Below are 8,075 nucleotides of genomic sequence, written 5' to 3' on the forward strand. Positions count from 1 at the left end.
CCACTGCACTCCAGCTTAGGTGACAGAGTAAGACTCCGTCTCAAATGGAAACCCCCTTTAATATTCTGCACTATAATATTGACTAATATTTGCAACACTTTGATTCACAACTACACTATTGAATGCACTACTGAAGGCACTTCACTACTGAAGGAAGATATCTGCCATAGTTACTGGCAATTTATTTTACCCCCTTACCTTAAATTTTACATTATTGTTCCCTCTTAAAAATGATACAGTCATCACAGTTCTTTCATTTTGCCAGATGTGAACCTTTTATCCAAAGGGAGTTTTGAAAATGATGTAGATTTTTCTTCTCTGCAAAGCATATTCAGACTATTTGGGAAGTTGTAGATTTCTCTGGGGTGGACCTAGTTCCTGACTCCTGGAGCTCACAGTCTGTTCCTAAGCTAGCCAGTCCATGGCATGTCACGTCTTAATAAATAAGATTTCAAATGGTGACTGTGATTCTTCATAGGAATATAAGAAGAGCAATCTCTCTCCAGTCGTTTTTTCTTGCATTTCCTGCTTGTAGTCACAGTTCAATCAACCTTCCAATCCACTACTTCCAGACTTAGCTCATTAGTTAATTTCTTTCCTGGGCCTGGCACTTCTTTATTTCTTCTACTCCAATCCCCCCCCAAAAAGTTGAAAGTGGAATAAAGAAAAAATAGGAAAACTATCTCCACCAATGACCCGACCCACCTCTTATAAGAAATCAATTATAAAGTATTTTAGGCAATTAAAATATAAAGCAGTATTTTAGGTGTGCCCACCAACAATGACCGGTTTGCAACAATTTTTTTTTTTTTTTGAGACAGAGTCTCGCTCTGTTGCCCAGGCTGGAGTGCAATGGTGCGATATCGGCTCATGGCAACCTCCGCCCCGTGGGTTCAAGTGATTCTCCTGTTTCAGCCTCCCGAGTAGCTGGGATTACAGACACCCACCACCAGGCCTGACTAATTTTTTTGTATTTTTAGTAGAGACGAGGTTTCACCACGTTGGTCAGGCCACTCTCGAACTCCTGACATCGTGATCCGCCCGCCTCAGCCTCCCAAAGTGCTGGGATTACAGGCGTGAGCCACCGCGCCCAGCCCTGGTTTGCAACATTTTATTGAAAGATTGAAGAGCCTGGAGAATACACCATGTGGAGCTCATTAAAACGCCCACCATCTTCTCCTGAGGGAGGAACAAATTCTCTGGAGAGAGGATTCCAAACTAATCCATGTACCCACCTCACTCCTGCTCCCAGGGTGAGAGCCACTCACAGAAGCAGCAGAACATTAGCATAGTATTTACTTTAAAGGTAGAAAATAGCTCATAAAATAATTTTAATTATATACTTAAGGAGGATTTTTTGTTGTTGTTTTTTTCCTCCAGTGATTTGGAAAAATTAAAATACGTTTTTCAATTTGGCAAAGGTAACCTGGAAGTTCTCATCGTGCCATGCAAGGTGTAGACACTTTCATATTTGATGTTGAGTTTACTTGCGAAGATACAGATGAGAAAGAAAGACCTGATAATGTGCTCCATGCCCAAACCGATGGGTTCAATGAAGCTCAGCATCCACGCGCCCCGAGAGCAGTGTGGGTTGTCCTCACGGTGTCCACTGATCTGAAACCCAAGGGAGATGGGGTGGGGATGAAACAGACTCTTCATAATTCCCCACAGCATGAAAAAAATGTTTGTTATGATAGGAAAATTACATGAAATTGGCAGATTTTTCACCATGTTAAAAAAGTACTAATAAAAGCCATGAGCACTTGTGTTATAACTCGGCCGGCAATAGCTGTGTCTAGGCAAGCTCATCTCTTCATGGCAGCACTCTTGGCACCACCAAGTTAAGTCTCGTCAAAACCCAGCCACTGCCAGCTTACACTCCTAAGTCTGCAATGGCATCCACAGTGACAAAAGATGTCAATTTTAGACTAAAAAGGTAGCAAAGCATGTGGTTTTACCTTAACAAACAATCATTAATAGCCTATGAGGGGTGGGGTGCTGGAACCACTGCATGCTACAGTGTACCAGTTCATCAGGTGGACCTCCAGATAACTGCTGGTCCGTCTTGGCGATTTGAGATGTCTTGATTACAGAAGTCAAGGAAAAGCAGAGTACGTTAGCTATTTGCATGTAAGTGAGAAATAGTGCCTTCCACAGGCAGCAGGCAGAAGGATGTGGCCCCAGGAGTTTTCTGGGGAAAGAGGCAGTAACAACTGTATAATATGGAAAGATGACATCAAGCCCAAAACAATAGGGCGTATCTCTAGATACATATTCTGCACTTGGCACTGTTTAAATGGCTTTGCATTCATTTACCCGTTTATTACTCACAATAATCCCATATGGTAGGTAAGATTATCTCCGCTTTACAGATAAGGAGACTGAGGCAGCAGGAGGTGGGATATCCTGCCCTTGGCTACACACAAGCAAGTGGTAAAGTGAGGCTGAAGCCAAGCCAGCCGACTCCGGAATCTGTGCCCTTTGCCCTGCACCAGGCTGCATTCTGTGGCTTGTGTTTTCTTAGTGAAAAATCACAGACAGAAGACAGATGTCAAGAAGTTGGCATAGTGGAAAAGAGGGCCCCGTAGATCCAGTGAAACCACATTCTTTCTCCCTTCTCTCTGCTAAGGTAATGTGCACATAAAGACGAGTGCTCATCATCACCCCACCGAGTTTGGACATGAGGATATCCCAGAAAAGGTGGGAAAGTCTGAGGCTGCCAAATCTGAGGCCAGGAGTGTCATGCATGAGAAGTCCCATAGTTGTGGAGTGTGCCTGGGATGCCCCAGGAGCTGGGCCTTCCAGAGACCTTTGCATGGAGGCGTCCAGGGAAGGCCCAGCTGCTCTGAGAGCTGAGCAGGGAGCTTTCAACTTCAGCAGGCCTCAGAACCACCTGAGGCCTTGGTAAAACCAGGTGTGGGGGCCCTGCCAGAGTTTCTGACTCAGAAGGTCGGGGCTCAGGCCTGAAAACGGGCACTTCCTGCAATTTCCCACGATGCCGACACTGCCGGTCTGGAACCCGGCTTTGGATTCTGTGTCGGGAGCATCTCTGGTGACTTGGCAGCCACTCTCCTTCTTCCCATTTGCCTTGCTCACCCTGGCCCCCACCCCACTCCATCCTCTCCTTCCATCTGATTTGCAATCACTACCCTTTATGGGCTCAGGGTAGATGCCATTTCCTGCAAAGCCTTTTCTGACACCACAAATCTGGGTGTCTCGTAGAAGGGACTTTCTATGCTGCCTGCTCTCCCCACAGGGCGCGGTCACATGCACAGGCTGTGCCTGCCAGCTTGGCTGAGAGGCCACACATTCTGGGAAGGTGAGACACACTGAGCTATGCATGGCAGTCTCCCCTGACCTTGGCAGCATCTGCCATGCATGATGGGTTCCATAAATATTTGCTGAATCAATGAGCAGATTGATCTATCTTGAGGTCATCCCTTGAGAAGACGATGTCCGGGGGTTCTGTCTGGAGTTTCTTATCGCTGTGAGTCTGTGGGCTTTCCAGCCTTGCTGCCACTGCTCCTTCCAAGTGCCGACAAACCTACCTCCCTCCCTGTGTTGCCCATTCAGAACTCACGACTCAGCCACACCCCACGCAGTGCAGGTACCCTGACCGTGGAATTTACTGCCTGAACTAGGGGAGTTGTGAGTATGAAAAGGAGCACTATTAATAATTGATTCAGGGTGAAAAGCATACATTTGAACTGTGCTATCTCAGGAAACCCAGGACATAGAATCATCAGCCCAAGTGCGTAGCATCCCTGCAGGGCTGCCCTCCCGGCTCACAAGCCCTCTGCTGATGGCTTCTTCGGGACAGGTGTCCATCCTTGGTCCAGCCTGCAGTGGTCAGGCTGACAGAGCCAGCAGGTGTAAAGCACCCCAGCCCACAACTAGGCGAGGGCATGGCATGGACTCAGAGGACCCTCAGCAGGTGTCAGCACAACTGGCAGGCATCCAGCACGGGCTGCGCCTATGAAACACGTGCTGAGCTTGCTCACCGAGTAAGACCGCACGGGCCCCATCCAGTTAAACTCCCTGGAGCATGGGGAGAGGAGGACCACGTCTGGGGAGGCAACATTTCTGAGGGACTCCTCCAGAAGGCGCTGCTTCTCTGAAGATGACAGTTTCAGGGTGCCATCTGCAAATGAGCATTGGAGTAGCTGGGGGCTCACCTCACAGGAGAGGGCTGACCACAGCTGGAGGGGCTGAGGGCCTAGGGGAGCAGAGCACTGGCTGGCAAGGGGGAGCTGGGGAGAGGAAGAAAATGGGCCTCTCCTCTTTGGCATGTTGTCTATCAGTTCCATGCCCAGAAATAGGGCAAAGAGTCTCTTGGTCTGTTTAGCTCCTCTTCTGCCGCACTGAGTGGCCTCTAACCCCAGGTCCTAGCACTTAGGATTGGGCCATTCAACTGTGCATTAAAAAGCAGCCTGGAGACCAAATCAACTTTTATTACCTTGTTTGTCTGGGAAAATCTGTTCCAAATTCCAAACAACAGACTTAAACATGAGCTGCGGGACACAACCCATTTGTAAGTTGGAGCTGTCTGGAGAAGAGAGCACTGGTCTGACCCCAGTGAAGAACACAATCTGGCATAATCTGTGCCTACAGCAATGGGAATCACTAGTGTTATAAATAAAACAGGAACAAGAATTATTACATGAAAGACTTTAGAGGAAAAAATGTTCCTTTTTGAAAAACAACATCCATCTGTGCAATGGTAAGAGGTACTTAGTGATCATTCAATTAGAAGCAAAAATAAAGACTAAAGAGGTAAGGCCAGCATTCCCAAGGAAAGCTAATTATAAAGGCTTTAAGCTGATGAACTTTAGATCAAAGCTCGGAGCCCTCTGATAAGATCGTGTACTCATTAATAGAACACAGTGTCATCAGCTTATTTTTAGCCCAGGAACCGGAATAGTCTCAGCATCACATGATCACATTGTGACACAGGTGCCCCAAAATTAGGGCAGGTTTTGTTTTTCTCTCCTTGGGAGCAAAGTGCTAGGTTTGTTTGAGAATAAGAATTCCTCCTATAAACAGCAATTCCTCTTCTTTCCAGATCTGAGACCATAGATAGATAGATAGATAGATAGACAGACAGACAGACAGACAGACAGACAGACAGATAGATAGATAGTTTTGTTTGTTTGTTTGTTTGTTTGTTTGTTTGTTTTTGGAGACAGAGTCTCACTCTGTTGCCCAGGCTGGAGTGCAATGGTGCGATCGCAGCCCACTGCAACCTCCGCCTCCCGGGATCAAGCGATTCTCCTGCCTCAGCCTCCCGAGTAGCTGGGATTACAGGTGCATGCCACCATGACCAGCTAATTTTGTATTTTTAGTAGAGATGGGGTTTCACCATGTTAGCCAGGCTGGTCTTGAACTCCCGACCTGAGGTGGTCACCCCACCTTGGCCTACCAAAGTGCTGGGATTATAGCCATGAGCCCCTACACCCAGCCGAGACCGTATTTTTATTATATATAGAGAGAGCCATGTAGGATTAAACAGGGCCCTTTTACTTTTATTTATTCATTTTTTTTTATTTTTGTGAAGACAGGGTCTCACTGTGTTGACCAGGCTGGTCTTGAACTCCTGTCCTCAAGTGATCCTCACATCTTGACCTCCCAAAGCGCTGGGATTACAGGTGTGAGCCACCACACCCAGCCAAACAAGGCCATATTAAGTTTAAGAATACATAAAATTTCTTCACTTATCTATTTAAACATAAACTTTAAGAATACAAACTTCACCACACTGTATGTTTAAAAAGCACTTAGGAGTTTTCTTGAGCTGTGGTAGTAAGTTACCACACACTTGGTGCCCTGTTTAAGGACAGTGCTAGAGGTCAGAAATTCAACGTGGGTCCCACTGGCTAAGAGAGAGGTGTCGTCAGGGTTGGCTCTTTCCGGGCTCGATGGCTGAGTGGGTCCCTGGCTTGGCAATTCCGGAGGCAGCCCAGTCCTTGGCTCACAGCCCCTCCCTCCATCTTCAAAGCAGCCCTGGGCCTCTCACATGCTGGGCTTGGGTTTCCCAGCATGAGGTCTCCGCCATGGTAAGGTGTCATGTGATGACAGTGGGCCTCCTGGACCATCCAGAACGACCCCCTCACCCCAGCATCCTGACCATCATCACACCAGCATGGTGCCTTTGCCATGTGGGTGCACAGATTCAGAGTCTCCAAGGATCCAGGTGTGGACATCCTGGAGGGCCATTATCCTGCCCAACCCAACCACTATATGATTTCTGCTTTGTCCTCCTCCCCTACCTGAAAGGTTGGTGCAAATGTAATTGCAGTTTTTACTATTACCTTTAAAAAAAAAAATGGCAAAAAGCGGCCGGGCACGGTGGCTCACACTTGTAATCCCAGCACTTTGGGAGACCAAGGTGGGTGGATCACTTGAGGCCAGGAGTTCGAGACCAGCCTGGCCAACATGGTGAAACCCCATCTCTACTAAAACTACAAAAAATCAGCTGAGCGTGGTGGCAGGCGCCTGTAATCCCAGCTACTCAGGAGGCTGAGGCAGGAGTATCGCTTGAACCTGAGAGGCAAAGGTTGCCACGAGCCGAGATCGCACCACTGCACTCCAGCCTGGGCAACAATAGCGAAACTCCATCTCAAAAACAAACAAACAAAAAAGGCAAAAACCGTAATTACTTTTGCACCAACCTAATAGCATGTGTTTTCTTTAATTTCAAGGAATCGGTCAACTTGTCTATGATCTTGCATACTGTGGCAGAAGAAAAACACCTAATTCCACTACTGCTGTATTTTTTACATGAAAGATTAAGAGTAGTTTTATACAGGAAATCTTAGAGTTGATGGGACCCAGGAAAGAATCCAATGGTCCGTTATTACAGAATCCTGAAAGCCTGTGTTCGCTGGCTTCCTACGCAGTGTCCCACTCTGGCCTGTCCCTGCCAGCATCCCTTGCACATGCACACTCACCCTCACTGAATTCTCTCTCTTTCATGCTTCCTTTCCTTCTGTCTCTGCCAGTGCCCAACCTGATGCTTTCTAGAAGGCAGTGCTGAGTCCCACCCAGTCTGGCGGCATTTATTTCTCCAGCTGATTCTATCCACCATGATTTTAACAACCCTTCATGGAATAGCAGCACTGAATCCTGATCTTTAACCCAATGCTCTCCCTAGATGTCCACAGAGAACTTGCAAGTGTCTATTAGCCATGTATGCACCCTGAACTCCTTCAGTGCCTAATAGGTCCAAATAGGACTTCTTCTCTAATAGAAAATCCGCCCTAAGTTTTGTATAAAAATGTCATCATACACTCAACGTAACAAATGCAGAAACCCTGCTGTCAGCACGGATCCTTCTCTCTCCTAAAATAAACACTTATAATAGGGTGCCCAATCTACCCATTCTAAGGAATGTCTTTCACATCCTGCCTTTCTTTTCCTTGAAACACCTTAAGACGTGAACAAAGTGGACACATCAAGAAATAAAGCACTCTTTGCTTTCCTAGACAGTGTTTAAACACAATCATCTGTCTGAGGTACAAGGGTGGAATTCCCTTATGGTTGTTATAATGCAATTGCCTGTCATGCTTATGAAGATCTACAGAATGAAAGTTTCCAAGATATATCAATGGCAACATGCTATCAAAATGCCATTGCTACTGCTGTGGTGTTTTCCTGTTGACAGGAATAATTATGACAGCATGTTTTTACATGGTTTTAAATGGGATCTTTGGAAAAATCAGTAGTAAATGAAGTAGTAGAGTATCATGAGTGGTGTTTCCATAAAATTTCTGCCATCAAAACAACTGATGGCTTTTTTTATTTGTAAAAATATCTTTATCCATAAGGCATTTGAAATGGCTCAATAAACGAACTCTCTGCTTATACAAACCAGCATGTATTTTCATACCCATCCAACAATTAAATACCATTGAGCATTGAATATTTTGGTCACTCACTAAATCATTCCTTCTTTAGATGCTCTCTGTACATGACTTTATACACATCCCCTCCTTTAAGGCTACAATCCCATTAAAATTTCCATGGCTGTTCCTATATCCATCCTTGGCTTGGCAACCCATTTTATTGAAATCAACTTG

This window comes from Pan paniscus, chromosome 14 (assembly GCF_029289425.2).
Source record: "Pan paniscus chromosome 14, NHGRI_mPanPan1-v2.0_pri, whole genome shotgun sequence".
Classification (NCBI taxonomy): domain Eukaryota; kingdom Metazoa; phylum Chordata; class Mammalia; order Primates; family Hominidae; genus Pan; species Pan paniscus.